The sequence below is a fragment of the Dipodomys spectabilis genome, unplaced genomic scaffold (assembly GCF_019054845.1).
Source record: "Dipodomys spectabilis isolate Male_0828 unplaced genomic scaffold, ASM1905484v1 ptg000197l, whole genome shotgun sequence".
Classification (NCBI taxonomy): domain Eukaryota; kingdom Metazoa; phylum Chordata; class Mammalia; order Rodentia; family Heteromyidae; genus Dipodomys; species Dipodomys spectabilis.
The window spans coordinates 6,564,713-6,587,270 of NW_024870874.1; the positions used below are offsets into that span (position 1 = coordinate 6,564,713).

General features: G+C 33.7%; 1 pseudogene; it reads left to right on the top strand.

The window, feature by feature from the left end:
* The first annotated feature begins 473 nt into the window (after nucleotides 1-473).
* LOC122121847 lies at nucleotides 474-1,000 on the top strand (annotated as a pseudogene).
* Nucleotides 1,001-22,558: the final 21,558 nt, after the last annotated feature.

The window sequence follows — 22,558 nt, forward strand, 5'->3', positions numbered from 1 at the left end:
ATATAATTTACATGCTTCTTTTGATCTAGGTTAATGTAAGTTCACCCTTAAGAGATTAATCAACATTTAATATGCTAGAAAATAAGATATTTTTATTATAGTTTGTAATAATTCTTAGTGGAGATGAAACAGGAGATCATGTTTTCAAAAATGTCAGCGATCGGAGCATGAGATAAACCTGAAGAGCAATATATCTTCTAATTTTTAAATGTCAAAGCACATTTGGGAATAAGAATTTTCTTTCTCTGTGTTGTAATGAGTCTGGGAAACATGGAAAATGCTTTAGAGCTTTGAACTTCACTAGGGATGTATAAACTAGTTCAGATGAAGCAATTTAACCAAATTGTAATTGTTTTCTGTGATTTTTTTAAAAGTGCACTTACAATTTTTTTTTTTTCTGAACCAGAATATAGAGCATAGGTTTAGATCCACTGTGCAGATGGCCACTTTACTAAACCTAATCGTGGGTTTTTACGTTGTGTCCCGGCGGCGCAGCACGGAGGCAATGACTCACACAGCAACATGCCCAAGTTTTATTGTGACTACTGCGACACATACCTCACCCATGACTCTCCGTCTGTGAGAAAGACACACTGCAGTGGTAGGAAACACAAAGAGAACGTAAAAGACTACTATGAGAAATGGATGGAAGAGCAGGCTCAGAGCCTGATTGACAAGACAAGGGCTGCATTTCAACAAGGAAAGATACCTCCCACTCCATTCTCTGCTCCTCCTCCTGCCGGGGCAATGATCCTCCCACCTCCTCCCAGTCTCCCGGGTCCTCCTCGCCCTGGAATGATGCTCCCCACATGGGAGACCCTCCCATGATGCCAATGATGGGCCCACCTCCTCCTGGGATGATGCCCGTGGGACCTGCTCCTGGAATGAGGCCATCCGTGGGAGGTCACATGCCAATGATGCCTGGGCCTCCAATGACGGGGCCTCCTGCTTGTCCCATGATGGTGCCACTAGGCCAGGAATGACTAGACCAGACAGATAAGAGTAAAGGGTGGAGGGAGCCTTATCAGTTGTAAATTATTTGCTCAACTTCACCAGGAGATCATTGGTGACACTGGATGTTTTCCAACAGCATGACAAGGAAGACTTGCTTCCTTTTATCAAGAGAATAGGTTTGGAGGAGAGAAGTGGGACCGAAAGAACAGATTTCATTTGTATTGTGAAATGTGAAAATAAAACTGTTAGCTCTTTTAGTTAAAAAAAAAAAAAAAACTAAACCTAATCATACCCTGGTGGTCCGCAGAAGATAATGCAATTTATAAAAGACTTCGCTTATTCCCTAGGCAAAGTTTGTACAGTGAGAATATATGGCCCATTAAGTCAAAGTATAGTTTATGTAATGGCCATAACTTGTCTTGGCCAAATGAAATACTGGGAACCCATTTGTTTTCGCTTATCTAAGAAATGGTATTTAAAGAGATAACTCAAACGATACAAGCTTTTCCAATAAGTTTTTGGGAAAAGAATGACATATATTTTAATGAATATTTAAATCCAAATCTGTTTACTAACATAGATTTTACATATGATAGGTCCATCTCATGAAGGGGAGAGTTAGATTGATCCTTGGAATGGCCTTTATACACCAGAAGCATGAGACCACAAAACATAGGGCAGATCTGGGAAAAGTCTCTCTATCTTTCCCAGCCTGTTTTTTCAGGATTCTCAGATGTGCTCATTTCAGGTGATCAGGCAAAACCTACTTTCCAGAGGTAATTTCTATGCATAAGGAAGAAATGCAGCAGTGATTTCAAGCATTAGTTTGAGAGGACCTGCAGTGCTTCTGCTTCCAGCAAAACACAGGGGCAACTCCAATGGTATGTAATCAATTCTTGGCTCTCAGTTATGAAAATAAAGATGAAATAACAAATGAAGTTAAGAAGAGAAATGCAGGAAAAACTGTAGTTACTTAATCATGTATTGTGTATATCGATAACCAGAACCACTTCAGCATGATTGGTTTCTACTCTGAGTTGTCTGTACCACATACTTTGGCCAATTTTCTGTCACACAGAAAATTGCCTTGTCTCAATTTACTTCAACTATTGACACTTCACCCTTTCTAAGCATGTATTTATTTATTAGTTGAGCAACTACTGATCCAAATATACTATGTACCGATGAAGACTATTAGTTCCAAACGTACTCCTACTTAACCTACCTTAGTCAAAATGGACTTTATCCATGACTAAAGTCCTTCTCCCACTTCTGCTTCTTTGACCTGATAATGTGTCAAGCCATTAACATAGAGCATTCAGCTTGCAAATTGTTCATAGATTCATTAAATTCTCTGATGGAGCAGGAAAAGGGAGGTACTGTCAAATTCATTTCTAATCTGAAATGCTGTATATTACCTACACCCAAGTTTCCTGAAAATCTTGAGCTAAGCTTTTCTCTCAAATTTTTTCCTCTTAAAAGCCATACTCTCACTCTCCAATGAACCCAAGATACTTTATAAAATAAATCCATACACATATCCACCATTGGGGAATCTTATGCTTTTGGAAAGATAGTATATCAAATAGTTTTTAATTGGTAGAATTTCACAAGGTGTTGCAAAATGAGATAAGGGTTCAAATAAGATTGAAGTCATTTCTTGTCTGTATGTTTGAGATCAGTGAAGAGAGAAAAAAAGTCCATGTGGTGTGACAGGATAATTATTTCTTTTCCCTATAAACCTGGCCCTGATTTCACTACCACTAGATAAATAAATACAATGATGTTACCAAGCCTGGAAACAGATTGATTAAGTATTATATTAAGTTCAATTTAAAAACAAGCATTTAGAGATTCTGGAAAAGGTACATTGGCAGGATAGAAAATTGTAAAACAAATTGTAAAAGTAAAAGAGTATAAACTATGAAAAATGTATATCAATGTCTAAAAAATTCTTTTGTTTCAGATACTCAAATATTCTACTATTTCAAGAAATATATGCACTGTCTTCTAGCTATAATTTTTGAATAATTGAACTGATAATTTTTGGAGTAAATAAAAAAGGAAAAATATACTTTTATATAAGAAGATTATCTATGAAAGGAAACGTAAAGTGATTTTAACAGTAAGAGAAAAGAATGCTTTACCTTCACAAGCTTTGATAATAAATAATGAATCTAAAGTTGAGAAACTAGAAGCATACTCTAAAGCAGAAGGGAAGTCTAGGACATCTATTAGCCAAACCTAGTGCTTTAGTGGTAGATTATTTAACAAAGATCTGTTTCCTCTTACTCTCATAAAAAGGTATTTTTAAGAATATTCCAAGAATGGAATATATTTTACACAAACACACTGAAATATTGAAAATAAATATAAACCATAAATACAATGAAATACTAAGAAGAAAACAACACAACTTGAAGGAAATAGGAAAAATATATAAAATTAGTTATTTAATATTCATTAAATTTGGATTTGTAAATTTAACATTTTTTTCATACTCTGGTCTACACCTAACACATTAAGTTGTCACGTATAAAGAGAATAATTATTTCACAAAGGGAATGAAGTAAGAAAACCAAAGGTATTCTAAGATCACAAGCCTGAAGTTGCTTCTTTGGGGGAAAAAAAGATATAAAATATAGGTACTTCCTTGCCAAAATTGATCAAAAGAAAGAGAAAACGTAATGAAATAAAAGTAGATAAAACAATTTAAAATGAGAGATAAAAAAGATAATATCAGAGCATTATAATTCCCATATCATTATGGTTAGGGAAACATTTTAGTTCAGATAAAATTTTCCTAAGAATTGGATCAATAAGAAATGGAACTTGAGGGCAGGGTGGCTCAAGTCTACATTCAACACCAACCTGGCTTGCAAGGAAAGTGTGTAAGACTCTTATCTCCAATTAAGCACCTAAACATCCAGAAGTGGAGGTGTGCTAGCCTTGATGGAAAAAAACAAAAAACAAACAAACAAAAAACCCTCAAAGACAGTGTTCAGGCCAGGTATTTAAGCCTTAAGACTGGAACACAAAAGAAAGATAAAAGGGGGGTAGAAAGGAAAGGAGGAAGGAAGGAAAAGAGCATGGAAGGGAGGGAGAAAGGGAGGGAGAAAGAAAAAGAAAGAAAAGAAATGAAAAGGGAAGAAAAAGGAAAGCAGAAGAAAAGAAAACTGGAGAACAGATATAAATATATATATGTATGTATTTCACATATATACCCTCTTTGTGCTGATAATAAAAATATTGTAGAGGAAAATTCAAAGATTACATCCTATATAGCATGATCCCAGTGTCTTATCTCTAAGTTGATAGAATACTATTAATCAATAATGAAATAGTCTGCTGTGTCAATGTATCTATAATTTTAGATTGTGCTGATTTATTCATGCAAACTCTAGTGAATACTGCTTCATTCTCCAAAGAGCTTCTAATTAATGGCTCAACCTAGACCAGTAAGGTGTTATCAATAGTTTAAAGTTCTTCCACTATATTGACTGATACGTTCTTGGTTTCTTTTCTGAAAAATTATGAAAGTTCCCCAAATGATCTTTTGCACACCACAACTCATTAATTTTACTAATAATTAATTTTAGGATACTTTCAGACATTTATCTCAATTATTGACCTCATATAACTTTAATATATCAAAGTATATGACCATTTTAGCATCCAATGATGATACACTCTGCTTCTCTCAGATCTACTTTTTTTTTTTTAATGAAATGCTCTGATAATAAGAAAGCTAAGATTTTTTTTGTACTACATTTAGGTAATGTTAAAATAGACATCTAAATAAAAATAAAAATATCACTACACAAAATAACTTTTAAATATTACTTGTAAGCTTAGAGAGTTTCTGAATTTAAGCTTCCCCAACAGCTATGCCATAATGATATTCTGTATATCCAATGAAATTAACATAGGAAGAGATGGCTCTTTCATCACAGCAGGAAGACTCAGGTTTAAAAAAGCCTGAATATGGATCAGGGTATTAGACATTTAAAGGGCAGCTCAGGTATATAGCAATCCAGCAATATTTATCTTGAACTGACATTTTCATATTCCATATAATCAAAAGTATTTTAAAGAAATGATTTATTATTGTAAGAATAACTAGTAATTTGAAAAATACCTCTATTTCCTTTTTCTAAAAAGTGTACTCAACTAAATCCAAAGAGATTTCTTGAGTCATTTATAATCATTGCTGTATTTGTATAAAGGAGACAGAAAAAGAAATTCTGCATTTGCCACATAATGCCCCAATCCTATTTTCAATAATTCTCTGATGAATGCTAATAACATCTTGCTCTGATCTAAACATCTGCTTTCATTAAAATGCTTCATGATAATAATGTGCTTGGATTTTTCTCAAGTTTAAATATCAAAGCAGATGCCCATTTGCAGCTATGTTTTATATACCATAATTATAAGTAAACTAGGAAATGTTACTTAAACTAGGAAATATATATTTCTCATAACAAATACATGAGACCAAAAGACATAAATGAATTCTTTGCTTACATATTTCTAAAAAGATAAGAACAATTCTGTCTTCATTGAACTTACATAAAATGTTTAGCTTCAGTTACACATAACATACATTAATTTTTATATTTTATGGGCAAATATGGGTTTAAATTCATCCAAAATAAAATTGCAGGGGCTGGGAAGGTGGCTCAGTGGTAGAGTGCTCGCTTCCCATGCATGAGGCCCTGGGTTCGATTCCTCAGCACCACATAAGCAGAAAAACTGGAAGTGGCGCTATGGCTCAAGTGGTAGAGTGCTAGCCTTGAGCTGAAGAGCTGAGGGACAGTGCCCAGGCCCAGAGTTCAGGCCCCATGACCGACAAAAACAAAAACAAAAACAAAATAAATAAATAAAATTGCACTGCTCAGTATGAGATAATGAAGCATGAGAAAACACAAATCACACATTAATAGTTGATAGTTTGCCTCATTTTTAAGAAAATATATATTATCAAAAGTAAAGTTTCGATATAGAAATATTTAAGTAATATGAATATAATAATGCACATACAAACTACAACATTTGAATCTGTTAAAGTTTCAGCTTATCAAAGCCACATGGACATGTCAATTGAGGCAGAAAATGCATCTGACAAAATCCAACACATTTTCATGATTTAAAAAATGATAATCAACAAACCATGAATAGAAGGGATCAACCTAATTAGGATTAGCTATGAAAAGCATATCCAAGACTGAGGGTAAGGTAAAAGACTAGATGATCACCCTTACTAGCAGAAATAAGAATTCTCCTCTTAGTATTTCTTTTCAACCAACTAGGCAAGAAAAATAGACAAAAAGCATTTGAATTGGACTTTCACATGAAAATTTAATAGGTCCCAGAATAGCTAACAAATCTTGATCACAAATGATCAATGACTAAGTTGGAAGACATAATTTTCAGTTCTTAAACTTACCAAAAATCTATAGTAATAAAGACTGTGTGGAATTGGCTAAGGATAAACACAGATCAGTAGAATAGAACTTTGCATGGAAGGTCAGTTGATTTTCAACAAGGGTGCAACACACAGACAAATGGTACTGGATTAACTGAGTATCCCCATGCAAAAGACTGGGGAAATGATGCTAAATAGATTACAGACTAAGCATATGTGCAAAAGAAAACCACAAAATTCATAGAAAGGAAAATGTATGGATATTCATGTGTGGGTGAGGAGCAGTTAGGCAAGAAAAAGAAATGATACAAACAAACATGTACACTGGACTTCCACAATAAAAATGTACTTTAAAGGAAATGAGAAAGCAAAAAGAGGAGAATATGTTTGCATATAAAGAATTCTTTAAATTTGAATAATAAAAAGATTAAGAAGGCTATTTTAAAATGGCCAAAGGAACGCAATAGAAATTTCTCCAAAGAAGCCATACTAATGGTCAATGTGCATATACAAAGATATCAACTATCATTCATAGGAAATATAAATGAGATAGATGCTAGGTGGCTGTAAGCAAAAGGACGGTAAGTTTTGGTGATGATATGGAGATATTAGAACTTTCATTCATTCCCAATAAAAGTGTAAAATTATCCAGCATCTTAGAAATCTTTAGAAAACAATTTGGTAGTGTCTTAAAATTTTAAGTAGGTTTACCATATCATTCAGTAATTATATACTTAAACATATTTATATAGATAAAACAAACTACACAAAAACTTCCACATGTAGCAGGATTATTCAGTTGCCAAAAATAGAAGCACTTCAGTATCCACAAGTAATTAATAAGAAAATAAAATGTGGTGTGCCCAGCACACCACATATTACTTGCCAATAAAAAAGTGTGGAAAATAAAATCATGATACATGAATGGACTTTACATCATTATGCTAATTCAAAACAGCTACTCACCAAAGCCTATATGCCATACATTTTCATTTCTATGAAATGAATGGCAAAAAGAAAAAAGAAACCTCAACATCCCCCTCAGAATAAAAGGGAAAAAAATACCAAAGCAGTGTGGTCCATATTTGAGAAAATAGATCTAATGAGGAGTGGCTACACATGGATGGATTATGGTAAGGGTTCACTGGACGAGGTGATGGAAATATTCTAAAGTTAGACTGAGAATGTTAGCATCATTCTGGGAGTACACTAAAAATCAATCAATGATATACTCTACTTGGGTGAAATAAAAGGGCTCTGAATTGTATTTTATTGAAGCTGTTCTCTTTTAAAGTCTATTTCATTCTTTCCACAAAGAAATGGTATACCTAAGATGTCCCAAACACAAAAGAATAAATTCTACTGTTTTCTCCTCAACCACCTTCTTCACCTGTGGAATTTATAACAACAATCATTTTCAATTTTTTCCACATTTTCACTCCAATTATTTGTACATGTCCATATATGTAAATACTAGACCTGACCAGGGACACTCCCGTCATTCCTTTGTTCCCCTTTCCTGATTTCTCAAACCAATTAGAACAAGCTTCGGCGATCCATTTTCACACATGTACGTAGTATTTTGACCATATTTCCCTCCTTTCCCTTCTCTCACTTGCCTTCCCCATTTCCAGATAGTTCCCATAACTTGAACAGAACCTCCTATTCCACATTCTGGTTATTTGTGTTATTTCAGCATGTGATAATTGCCTATATGGAAACAGTAATATTTTACTTGTGTATAATTAGATCGAACCCTTGCTTTATTACTCAACAGCTTTTCAGTAAGTTTTGTTATGCTGTCTTCATTCACAGATGTACTTATTTCACTATTGTTTTCTGGTAATATTTTCTTTCTTACCCGAATCCTCTCAAAACACTCTGCTATGTATTTGACATGTGTATTTGGCATATGTATTTGACATATCTGATATTCCTGTCTATGTTTATGTATGTTTATCTTTTAGGTCTAGTGTCCATATATGAGAGAAGGCATGATTCCTTTGTCCTTATGAATCTGGTTTATTTTGTTTGACATGATAATCTCCAGTTCCATCCATTTCCCTGCAGATGACAAAATTTCATTCTTCATTCTGTCTCCACTGTGCATATGTGCCCCAGTCTTGCCCTTTACATTTTGCCCCAGTTCAGTTGAGTTGGTTCCAGTTCATTGTGTAAGTACAACAGCTTCCCAGCAGATCTCCCGACTACCATCAGTCTCTACTATCTCTAGACCAGCCAGCCACAACCTCTACTCTTCTTAAAGCACACACTTCCTTCCATAGCTCCTGGAATTAAATCTATGAGGAAGAGACTCTTTAATCTGACACCATACAATATTACCCTAATGCTCAGTCAACTTTTCAAACTCTACTCTGTACTGAAAGTCAACTTTCAACCAACTTAATTTGCTGCTTTGCTTTCTGAACTAACTGGTATGTGTTTTATACCTTGGTAACTTGGTTTTATACCTTGGTGACTTGGTTACTTTCTTTCCACTATGTGGTTAATACTTATTTCTCAAGATTTAAGCTAATAAACCACTTATTCTGTAAAATCATCCCCTCTTGGAAGTTTTTAGTAGCTCCTTCTGCTCAGGAAAAAAATTATACCTTTAATATGATATTGAATTCTATCACATTGCTATTTTTTGTTTATACATTTATGTCCCTAAGTAAACAGCGAGTTTATGGTGACATGCTTGATTTTTTCAACCCATCTAATAATACAATGTTTGATACATCAAGAATGATTAGTATTTATGGAAGCATAGAATGTATACAGAAGTGATAACTATGCACACACACAATAGCTTCAGGGTATTTTAACAGAGAGGCAGATTCTTTTTTTTTTTTTTTGGTCTGTCCTGGGGCTGAATTCTGGGCCTGGGCGCTGTCCCTACGCTCTTCGGCTCAGGTGAGCACTCTACCGCTTGAGCCACAGTGCCACTTCCAAAAGAGGCAAATTCTAAACACTTTTTTCTCTTGACCTTACTTCTTCCAGATTTTTAGCATAGCTTATAAGAACTAGGAAGACCTTCTGCTATGCTGACTTGACCCACCACAGTCAAAAGTGCCTGAGGTTCCATGCTAGAATCCCTTTAAACAAGTAATAGTTTAACAAAATAAATATCAGGAAGCTAAAACATCTTGAATGAAGCATAGGGACTAGACAGAATGGAGCAATAAGTGGAAAGATGAATGGTGATCTGCTACAATAATAAGACTGAGTGTACATATGTCAAAATGAAAGTAGGAAACGTGAAGAAATGGGTAGAGATGGATAGATGAGGAGTGGTGAATGGTCACTATGATCCAGATGAAATGAACATACAAGTGGTTATGTTATTGAAACCCTCTTGAACAAGTATTTGAAGATAATAACAGTAATGTCTAAAGACTCTTAAAAAACTAAAATTATAGGCCTAAAATACTTACCCTACTAAAGGAAATATTTTGCCAATATTAATAAATTATTAAATAAAATAAAAATAAAAATCAAATAGATACTACTAATGAAAATGAACAGGTATCTTCATATAAAATTGAATGCAAATTATGATCTTAGACAAATATGCATGTTAAGCACTTCCTGCCAAGAAATGTAAAACAAAGCTTGTAAAGTCGTAGACTTAGTATAGCTATCAATGTTTTTTTCCAACAGTATGCTCAGATGAATTAGCAATAGTGCCATACACTTTTTGTTTTAGCTGACACAATCTATGCAATCAGTAGAGATTTCAATATTATATAAATGCTTAAATACAGTACCCACAAAAAGTTCTATTCTGTTTTCTCATTGCAATCATTTTAATGAATTTGAATAAACTTTTATGTAATAAAAATTACAAAACTAGCTTGCTAACTCAGTCAGTCTCTTGAATGATTTTTTTTATTTAGGTTTGTCTTTAAAGTTCTGGACACAGTTTAAGAAAAACAACAGTAAGTGAATTATTTACCAAGAGACAATAGGCTTTTGATAAAAACAGTAAATGACTAAAGATAGAAGAATTTAGAAAATAAAAAAAGTCTAGCTCATAGTATGTATTTGATTTAGTTTGATGAAATACTACTTACTCTGAAAATATTTAAAATTTTACATGATAAATATCTATATTAATTCATTTTAAACTGATATTTTAGTTGTATAACAATATCTAAATTTCTGAAATTGAAAATAAATGTTTACTAACAGAAATCAGTGACTACCATGCTAATTTCTTTTGGAGATAAAAATGCTTAGTAAAGATTGGGTTTCAAGTAGCCCAGTACAAAAATTAAATGTAATCTCGCCTAAGGTTCACACAAAATGCATTAAAAATCATACATCTTATAGTAAACCACCTATTTTCTGTATAGCAATAGGTTGCTTTTAAAACATACTGATATATATATATATATATATATATATAATAAAGTAAGTTTAGCTTACTAAATGAGAAGAAATCAGAGTATTCTTCTCAGAAATTCTCAGAAAAATTCCCTTTTCTTCCATTATAATCACAAAGTAAGTAAAAAAGAATAAAAAAGGCAAGTTATATAATTAAAAAATATAAAAAGTAATATATAGTGACATGTTTGACAAATTGCTTGATATCTTTACTGGATTATGTCTTTAACTCAACTTCATTGAAAAATAATACAGAGTATGAATTCTGTGTCAACGGACATCATTAAAATAGAAATATACTCACCTGTCCACACCAACCATATTGAAGCATGGTAGAGTTGGAGAACAGCAGCTTTCAAGATTATGGATATGAGTGTGAAAGCTGTTGATTCATTCAGAGGGAATTTGCTATTTTCCTTCTGCAAATAGTGGTTAGCAACAGCAACTTCTTAGCCATCAACACAGCCACAATCCAAGCTTTGTCGCAATATTGTGCTCCCTTACAGCTGAAACCTGTTGATAATGAACCTGAACCCATTATTTTGAGTCAATGAATTGAAAGAAATAGGGCAAGGAATGAAAGCCACAGGGCCAATTACGGGCATTCTTTGATGTATTACTTGCTAGCACCCACCATATCACTTTGTGTCTTTGTCCTGATCCCCTCTGTCACTCATTAATTATTCTGGAAGGGTTAAAGTTCAGAGAGCTAATTGCACAAACTGTCTTTCTTGGTGGAGAGTCTCTCTACTCCGTCACTTTTCCCAGTTGTGCCCAACCATCTTGCGTGATGCCAATTAACCCAATTCTTGGCATTTTTACTTGGCCTTCCAACAGCTTTTCAAGTTTTGCCTAAAATATTTTCACCAAGTTGCCTAGAGAATAATAAACCAAGACAACTTTAACATTTGATTAGAAATTATTCCATGGTATATCCGTTCCTAAAAACTAACAGTAGAATTAATTGTAATCTGCACTGATTATGACACAAACATATTATACTTTAATTCTTGAATTGCTAACAATACTAAATTAGTCATTCTGCCCTCATATAAGAAGTCACAAACCAATCTAGGAAAAATTCTTTTTCCTACATTCATCACCCAAGATCTAAACTGAAGAAATTCAATTTTATATGGCATAGTGAAGTTTTATCACATACTAACTAATCTTAATACATTATCAGGATACTAAAGTGAATCAATATGTGAGACTACAGAATCTTCTAAATATTCCAATATTCAATCATTAAGAAAATTCTGAGATAAAAATCCTAAAAATAAGGATGTTTTATAATGGTTTCTGGTATGTATCATATCATACTTTATATTTCCTTCTGTTTTTCCTTTCAAAATGCTGAAAAAATCCATTTGTTCTATATATTTAAATTTCAGTAACTATCTAGAACTTATTTAAGTAAGTATCTGAATTCTAGGCACTTGTTTCAGGGATATACAGGAATTAATTAATAAATTTGTTAGCTATGCTATTAACCAGGAATTCTTTAACAGCTACCATATATCACACATTTGCTGACTGCTTTAGAAGAGTGGAATTATCAGAAGGTCGGTAAATAAACAATATTTATACTTATACCCAAGGGCTAATTAAAAAAATAAATACAAATTAAAGAATGAAAATCCATCCATGCAAACAGGGCAGAGGGATACACGATGAAAAGATGTTCTCCGCAGGGCGCTGGTGGCTCACGCCTATAATGCTAGCTTCTCAGGAGGCTGAGATCTCAGGCTCGAGGTTCAAAGCCTGCCAGGGCAAGAAAGTTTATGAGACTCTGATCTCCAATAAACCACTCAGAAAACCGGAAGTGGCTCAAGTAGTAGAGTGCTCGCCTTGAGCTGAAGTGCTGAGCTGAAGTGCACCCAGGCCCAGCATTCAAGCCAATAAATAAAACAGACAATAAAATAAATTAAAAATATTTTTTTAAAAAAGATGTTCTTGTGAGAAGAGAGTATGCTAAGGTTGCTTGGGTTGCTGAATTTAGGCCAGCTTGTAACACACTAAAAAGGAAATGAATGACCTGGGACTAGATAGACAGAAACCAGATCCCGCAAGATTGTATATCAGTTTATCTGATTTGGGGACAGGAAAGGGTAGCACAGGAATTGGGACAAAGGGTGAACCAATTCAGCAGTGAAACCCAGTAGACACTTGTTGGAAATGAACTATGCAACTTTGGGGAGAGGGAAGTAGAGGGGAGAAAAACTGGGAGAGAATGAGGAAGGGGGTGACACTGTTCAAAAGGAAATGTGCTCATTACCTGAATCATGTAACTGTAACTCTTCTGTACAACACCTTTACCATAAATTAAAAAAAATAAAACAATAAAAGACCATCCCTCCATCTACCTTGGAAGGTATCTTCACATTGGGTTTGAGCAAGAAGATAATTAAGACATGAAGTCTTAAAGGACATGAAGTCCTGTATAGAAGGTAAACATATCATCTATAGTTATGCATGCACTCACGAACACACACCACAATAATCACCATCACCATATCTTTGCCTTGTATTTTCATCTTTCAGTATATTGTTAATTGGTTTTGAAACAAAATTTTATGACAAAAAGGAACTGTCTTTTATTTAAGGAGCAATAGATAAAGTAGGATTGGTTTCTTTGCAGTGAAGAATACATCAAATAATTTTAAAACTAAAAGTGAAGCAGGAAGTCTGTATTCCATTATTTTCTCTATGGTAGAAAAAAATGTCTTACACATCTTATAAAACTTTCCTTAGAAATCTAATTTGTAGAACTATTTGACCAAATGGATTGCATTTGTTAATGTCCATTAAAAAATGATTGAGTCTCATATACCTCAAAGTAACTATATCAAAAATGGACAAATAATTTCATGGTTAAATGAAGAATATTAAGCGTCCAAAGTATTAAATTATTGAATAAGGTTATCTTAAAGTTTGTTTGTAGATTTCATTAAATGTCACAAGAATAAAGTGAATCCAAAATGAAACTGAAATGAAATTATTAGCTACACTGAGAACAGACCAATCATTCATTCAAAGTCATATAGAGCTCACCTTTAGCAGAAACGATGTATAGGTATTTGGTTATTTCATTCACAGAATTATCAATGATGGGACTTTTAGATTGACCTTTTGATAAAGCTAATCCACGATGATAAAATAACCAACCATGATTCCAAAGTTATTAAATATATCCTTTTAACCTCTCTTTCATAAGATGCTCTAGCATTAACATTAGGATGGCAAAAATAGTTCCATGAATTAATTGACTCTTACATAACCACTGCAAAATACATATTTCAGAGCCTGTGGCTTGTCTACTTTTCATTTTTAGAATGCCAATTATCTCTTTTAAATTTAACTTCTTTCATACATGATTTATTAAGGTATTAAGCTACTTTTTCCTAATGAAAATCAAAAGTAAATGATAGAGAAGTATTTTTATTCTAAAGGCTTTCCTTTCTTAACTAGAACTTCCATATCTGAAGCAAAGAGGGGTGCTCTAGACTGACATGCAGCCCCTCAGAAGCCAGATATTCATCTCTATTTCTGGTTGGGCACATAATGAGCACTTTCCTAAAATACTAGCACCATATTAGAGACCAGGGAACTTGAGAAAACTCGACTTCAAATGACCATTTGAAGTGTTCTTGTCCTCGTTTTTTTCAGATCTTGAATGCTTCCTTACAAGTAGTCTTCCCACTGTTCTCTAAGTCCTTATGCTAAAGGTGGTAAAAAGATGCCGTATTTTCCCAATGGATTGTTAGGAAATGCAAAGGAGACAATGTAAGTTCTAGATGAAAGCTGAGTATTACCTCTAGAGATTCTAGAAAAATGGTAACTTGACACTTGTCAAAAACGATATGTCCTGATTGTACTCTCCCTTCATTTAATATATATCATAGCAAATGTCCACAGTACTGAGAGCTACTATCTAGCAACACTATCTGGAAATACCTGAGTTGCATGTGTCTTACTCTTCACACCTAAACTGCAAACACATAGAATAAAATATAGTGGTGGTATTGTTTAACAATTTTTCAATGACATATAGCCTCATAAACTATAAATTTATTCACAGATTTATCTGTGAATATTATCCCCTTTCAACAGATTCTGTACTCAGAAACTAAAGAGCTCAGTTATATTTTTCAACTTTTCTTCACATCGTCTTTACCAAACTAGCCAGGTTCTAGGGATATGTGAAATGGAAGACACTTCAAGAATAGAAAGAATGGAAGAAAAAAAAAGGAAAAATGTATATACAAGATGCAGGGCACCAGAATCAAATACTGTGAAAACAGGGGCTATACCATGGGGGAAGAACATACAAAAGAAACAAAAAAAAAAAAATCACATAGTACACTAAAAACAACAGCGACAAAAACCTCCTGTGTACTGGATCTTGTATATACGTTTTTTCTAATTTGGGGAGGGGAAGGGAAATAACCAAATGCTGAAACAAGCATATAGGTTGACCCATTGTAACAATGAGATGTACAAGACACTATGTTGAAAACTACTTTCCAACTTGGGCGGGGGAGGGAGGAGTTGGGGAGGTGAGGAGGGAAGGGATGGTAGGGGAAATACAAAGGAGGGGGTAACAATGCTCGATAGGAAATGTACTCATTACCTTACTCATGTAACTGTAAACCCTCTGTACAATATTTTTACAATAAAAAAATATGTAAGGAAACAACTTAGAATCAACAAAGAAACTGTAAACCCTCTGTACAGTATCTTTACAATAAAAAAATATATATAAGGAAACAACTTAGGATTATCAAAGAAAAAGAAATTATTGTAACCTCAACTTAAATGCCTCCACTAATAGAGATCTCATACCCAGTCTACATTGGCTCAATCTATTAGATAGAAAGCTTATTTTTTAATCTAAAACAGTAAAAAATCATAATCTCTCACATGCTCACTTTTTATTTTCCTTCTTTTTGGAATAATCCAACAATGCTTCAAAAATACTGTCATAATTTCCATAAAATCTTAACTCCAAAACATATTCATGACTTATTCCATCACTGTTCTTCATATTGTTTTGCTGTCCAAGTCTTTCTGGTCTCTCACTTCAGAGCTGTGGTACCTGCTTTTTCTTATGGCCAAAGGCTTTGTCCTTACCCCTTGTTAGGCTATTCTGTTTCTCCTGTACCACATTTCACCCCAGAGAGAGAGAGAGAGAGAGAGAGAGAGAGAGAGTGCTATCTTTGGACACCATTTTCTAACTTCCTCAAAAAATAGATATGTCAACTGCCTTATCACCACCCAACCTGCTGCTGCAGGGCTTTATTTAACACAAGTACATTTCCAGATATCAGAACACACATGGTAGCTAAATATTCTTGGAATCAGAGACAGGATGGTATGCATCTGTTTTCCTTGGTTTCTTTACGTGTAAAATGGGAAGGACAATATTATCTACCCCAGAGCAAGGCTTCTGTCAGTGCCTGTCCTGTCTGGGTGGATGGCCGTGCCCAGTAAGTGCTACTGGCTGAGATGCTGCTCTGAGACTGATAACATCTGCCCATCCCCCTCTCTTCGACCATGAGCACAATGATCTGACAAAAAGGATAAAAAAAAATGGCAACTTAAACTATAAAAAAGGAAAGAAAATAGTATCTACTTCAAGGTTGCCATGCATGTGTATATTTCTTGAAAAGGAAATAAATTGTAAAATTTCAGTAAAAACTAAATAAGCTCATCTTAAATTATGTTTACTCAGTTTTGTACTTATAGTCAAGTTTATTAATATAAATGAAAAATCTTAACATTTGAGACAATTGCTTCAAATACTGAAATATATTCATTAAATATCATCAACTAAGATATGCGTAACATATGAGTAGAAATGCACATATAAGTGTATATATATATATACATATACATACATACACAGATATGTATATTCATACATGGCATCATAGACATGAGAGCAAAGAGGAAATGAGACCTATAGAGAAGGAAATTTATTAAGTTACAAAGATTGCAAATAAAATCAACTTTGGGTCCAAGTCATAAGTCTTGCACTTAACATTGGTGAAAATATAAAAATTGCATGTTCTTAGCAAATCTCTTCAGGTTTTAGATAGTTATACAACTATAAATTCACTATAGTACATTATCACCTCATACCCATATTTCATCATCATTTTGGAATGCACTTGTTTAAGTCTATAGCAACTGGAAGCAATTTGCATCCCTAAAACCTGTACTAACTCTACAGTTTTTATCACAGGGAAGCATGGAATGTATTTGATGAATTGTGACTACCATAACTTGACTTGAAAGTATGATCCAAAAAGGGAGTTAAGAACTAAAATTGGAAACAACTAGATTATTTAAGGCCTGGAAATCAAGGATGAAGAGGATGCATGTAACTTAAATGATACAGAGTGAAAGTTTGTATCAGAAAGACTTCACTGGAGCTCCACTTCAGAATGTATTGGGTCACATTATGAAAGATGATGGAAAGAGACAGACTTGGTTTTTTTGTTGTTGTTGTTGTTGTTGTCATGGAGCTTGAATTCTGGGCCTGAACACTATCCCTCAGCTCTTCAGTTCAAGGCTAGCACTCTACCAACTTGAGCCACAGAGCCACTTCTTATTTTCTGAGTGGTTTATTGGAGATAAGAGTCTCATGGACTTTCCTGCCTGGGCTGGCTTTGAACCACGATCCTCAGATCTCAGCCTCCTGAGTAATTAGGATTACAGGCATGAGCCACCTGCTCCTGGCAAGAGACAGACTCTTGAAGAAGAAACAAGCTTAAAGTTTTTTTAGTGACTTTAGGAAGATGTTGGTCAAGAGTAATTACTTGCTGAATAACCATTAAGCATCAATCAGTCACTAGCATTTTTAAGGTTACAATGATTAGACATCCTTAGTCATGTAGACTAAGAATGGATTAGTGAGTAAACTGGAGAATACAAATATATAAGAAAAACTCTAATATGTGGCAACTTATAAACACTCTTAAAATAGAAATGCAAATGATGATTTAAGAGAGGAGATAGTATTGTCATCGAGGGTGTAGAGACTAGGAACATATCCCTGAAGAAGGATCATCAAAGGATCATTATCATCACTACTAAGGGAAAAAAGGCACACACCAAAAGAAATACATGGTATGATGCTGATTTTAAAACAAAGAGGTTATGTTTGTCCCTCTCTTCTTTTAACCAGTATCCCTAGAACTACTCTTCTGTCCAGACATCCACACCAACACATGGATCACATAATTTTAGCCTTCCAAGAATATTAATTTTCCAAATAAAATTTTAGGATATTCTTTTTCTTTAATCTCTTTTTGAGACTAAAGTGATTTGAGTGATGAGTCATCACTAATAGGGGATTCTTTTTTTTTTTTTTGGTTGGTCATGGGGTTTGAACTCTCGGTCTGGGTGCTGTCCCTCAGCTCTTCAGCTCAAGGTGAGCACTCCACTCCTTGAGCCACAGTGCCACTTCTGGTTTTCTGATTGGTTTATTGGAGATCAGTATCACAGACTTTCCTGCCTGGGCTGGCTTTGAACTATGATCTTCAGATCTCAATCTCCTTAATAGCTAGGATTACAGGTGTGAGCCACCAGCGCCTGACTTAATAGGAGATATCTTACCACAGCCAATTCATAAACATTTATAAGGAGGTTGACATTTTAAAATAATCATCATGCTTTAGTTAGTAATGGTTTCTTTGAAAGAATAAGAATAGATGCTCCTCAAGACCTGAGGGGAGCCAAGATATACATGGAACCAAAATTGGCTTTGTTGTACTCTCAACATAAAGGCATTTCCAACATAAATATTTTCATGTTTTTCTATTTTATTAGCAGATATTGGCCATATAAGGGGATTTTATTATGATAGTTCCACAAATGCAGGCAATTTCCCTCTGATTAAATACACCTCTTCTACAACTTTCTCATTCCCCTTCCCTTTCTTAAAACTATATCAAGAGGTTTCATTGTATTTTTTTTCATTCATTCATATGAAGTACTTCAACTATGTTAAACCCTTTCTACTTGTTCCTTCACTGTACCAACTGATCACCAGAGCTGGGTACACATTATTGCCACTTCTATCATTTAGTGAATATTACTTGTACAGAGCGTCTTCACCATGATAATTTCACATTTGCATACATTATGCTGTACTCAGATTAATCCCCACATTGCTCTTGATTTCCACATTTTCTACCTCTCTATTATCCAACAGTGTCTTCATACACACACATACACACACACACACACACACACACACACACACACACACACAATGTATTCAGTACTATTCACCATCTATCATTCTCTTATAAAAGTAAGAGCTCAAATTCCTTAACCTAATTTGTAAAATCATCTGATTTTGAAAATGCCATTGTTCAAAACTCCTCTCCTTATATGTGTCTGTTTTGTGTCTGTTTTGATGTATAGAGGAGAAAAATTGCAGGTCATTCAAAGTAACAATTTCATAAGTACAACAAAAAGGAAAAATAGCATAAATAGAACACATATATTATTCATCTCCTTTAACCATTAAGTTAAACTGGCCTAACTGACTCTCTAAAACAAAATGGCTTCCAGGCTAAAACCTCGATGCCAAATTTAGCCTGGAGCAAAGTTTGTAGTAAAGATATTTGCTCTGGAGGGTGGTAGTGGAATAGCAGCGCTGCCAAACCTTTGTCTCAAGTAAATCTCCCATAAAGATAGTTTAAACTTGCAGACATACAAACCTTTTTTTTTTTTTAACCTACTAATTGTCCTTTCCAAGTTCAAATCACATCCTAGCATCCTTAAGGATTTGCCCTAGGATCTCAGGTAGCACTGTTTTCACACTGCCTCAAGATTCAAGTGCAAATAAAGACAGAAGTTAGACATTATCATTAGGCTCTTACATTTTGATTCTTATAACACTAGTTACAACTTTAATTTCACTTAACCAAAGAAGCTTACAAACTATCCATTCAACGTTTTCAATGTTTAATAGGATTAAACACTGCTCTGGAGCTTTGGCACTGCCAATATAAATAGGCAAAAATCTTAGCAAATATGTCTATCATCTATCCCATTGATTCCAAAACAAAAGTTACCTAAGGGGCAAAAAGTAAGAATAAGTAGGTATTTTAGCACTTTACTTTTCAGTTAAAGTATTTCCCCCTTGTTGTAAAGTTATAGTACCCAAAGTTTAAAAATAGGAATTATTTTTAATTATTCTTCAACATACTTAAATTAGAGCTATTATTGAAGAAGATGCTCAACATTAATGAATGTAACTGGTTTATGAGAATTGGACAATCTACACCAAAATGAACAAGGCAGATTTCAGCAAAGATAACTACTTCTCCCTTTGTCCATGTTTGTTCAAATGTAGAAAACATGGATTATCTCAGCAGTACTGAGAAATCAACCACTGTCAAATTAGATCTAAAATCAGGCAGAAATGGTGATGGTCACTGCTGGAAAACTATCCACTTTCCACTTAGTAAAATTAACCAAGGACCCCTATAAATGTCCTTATGATTATTTAAATGAGTCCCGAGAAAGAACATGTTAATCATTCTTAACAAAAGTAAAAATATTTGTATCTTTCTCATTGGTTCATTTATTCAAATAATTAAAACTTACTAAGTACCTATTGAGTTAGTATCTGAGCAAATGCAGTTATTACTTCAAAGTTTCAAAGAAAGCAGTAGAGTTGGACCCTGTCCTTAAGGGAAAATTTCTTAGTAAGAATCAAGATGTGATATTCATGAAACCATGATAAGATGACATGTGAACTCTGCAGTGTAGTCTATAGAATATGTGTGCTTTTTAAAAAAAAAAAATGGACTGTAAAAGAAAATCTACAGACACTGTCCATAGAAAAGTCTTTCTTTTTTTTTTTTTTTTAAAGAAAAGTAAACTTCCCAAAGACATATACATGAGAAAGAGGGATCACCAAGAGATTTTAAAAAAGCAAAATGAGCAAGAATGGACACAAAGAAGATAAAGGACGCAGAATGTCAGGCTTTAAATTCTGAAAATGAACTATTCCTGCTCCACAAATACACACATGATTTTCACAGTTAGTTTTACAGGGTGTTTGCTTTTGTTTTGCCTTCCTTTCTTTGTGAAATCATCACTTCTTCACTGTGCTTTTAGAAACTACGTATTCTCTTTGCCTTTTCAGATTCGATGTTTCCCATACATCTGTTATGCTCAAAATAATTTCACATTTTTATAGAAAAATTATTAACTTCTTTCCAACTAAATCACAGCATCATTTTCCAAGCTCTGATAGAAAAAAAAACTTTATATGTATTAGGAAAATGTATTCCTAGATGTGTATTTACTGAGGGGAATATAAGCTCTAAAAGTAGTTTATCTAGTAATAACACATAAAATAACAAAAATTAAGTTTTATTCATTTGTGTTATTTGTCTAAAAAGATATTTCAGAAAACTTCTATACATAAGATTTTATTGCTGTTTTGTTTCATTTTTCACTATCTGAACAAACTTGACAGAATTTATTTTAAACGTGATTTAAATGAGTTTCAAAAAAAAACCTAAAACCTCAAGAAAAATCTAGAAGCATACAAGACAAGCAGAGAAATTTCTAGAAGGTTGATTATCTACTAAATAACTTATCAGGAAGTTTTCAGTTCATTAAAAAACTGGAAACTGATATAAATAATCTTGATTCCTGAGTGTGAGGTCATAAACATTGCCAAGAATTTGCCCACAGCATCTGGTAACCTGTACAGTTTTATAAATGTCAGAATTGGTTTGAAGTCAGATAGATAAGACCAACTGCTGTTAATGTGATTATGTTTTTCTCATTAGGTCTAGATCTAGACTAGACTTCAAGTTTTAGCTTCCTATCACCACTCCTGTCCAATGACTCATGTTTTAAAAATAAGAGTACATTTTCTTTGGGATGTAGTAGCCTTACTTAGTGCCCAGGTTGTAGACAGATTTTCTCTACTATTATTTTTTTTGTTCAGTGGTCAATTTAGTGTTCATTATTATAATAGTACCACCATTGTGGAGTGAGATCACCAAACCTAACCTTTATGCTACAAATTGAAGTTAAATTGCTAGCTCCCATCTGATGGTAATTAAACTTAGGATCACTGGTTTTATGTAGCACATTGTGTTTTAAATTTATATGCCTGGGATACCCAGCAGATGAATTGCTACTTATAGATACTAATAATGAGGATGTTGGTTATTTTCTCAACTTTAATTAACAGGTGTAATACCCACCTGCAAAGCTATCATTAAAATAGTATCCAAGACTTAGAGAATTTATAATACAGAGTTGGTTACTTAATATCCTTTTCAGAGTTTAACCTTTTCAAACTGCAGTCTAATATCTGGCCATAAAACCACTGAATTTTCAAAACTTGTTGCCTTGAAAACTATTTTTTTTATAAAGGTTTTTTTTCCCTTTCTTTTTGGAAGGGAAAAGGGTTTTCACTGAAGAGACTATACCATTTGCAAAAAAAAGAAAATGTAACTGTGTGTCATTAAGGGTAGAAATGTGCACTGATAGAAAAATGACATTATTTCCCATGAGGAAATCATGAACACACATGCACATTAAATTCCTAAAATTTATATGCAATAGCTAATAATATCACATCAATATATATATATGACTCGTGTAAATACTTTAAAATATTAACCTATCTATAAGATTATCCATGATGTACCCTGAAATGATCATTTCCCTTTCATTACCAAAGTAGAGTTTTGCTCCTTAAAATCTCCCAATAATATTTTGTAATCTACCTTCTGTTCT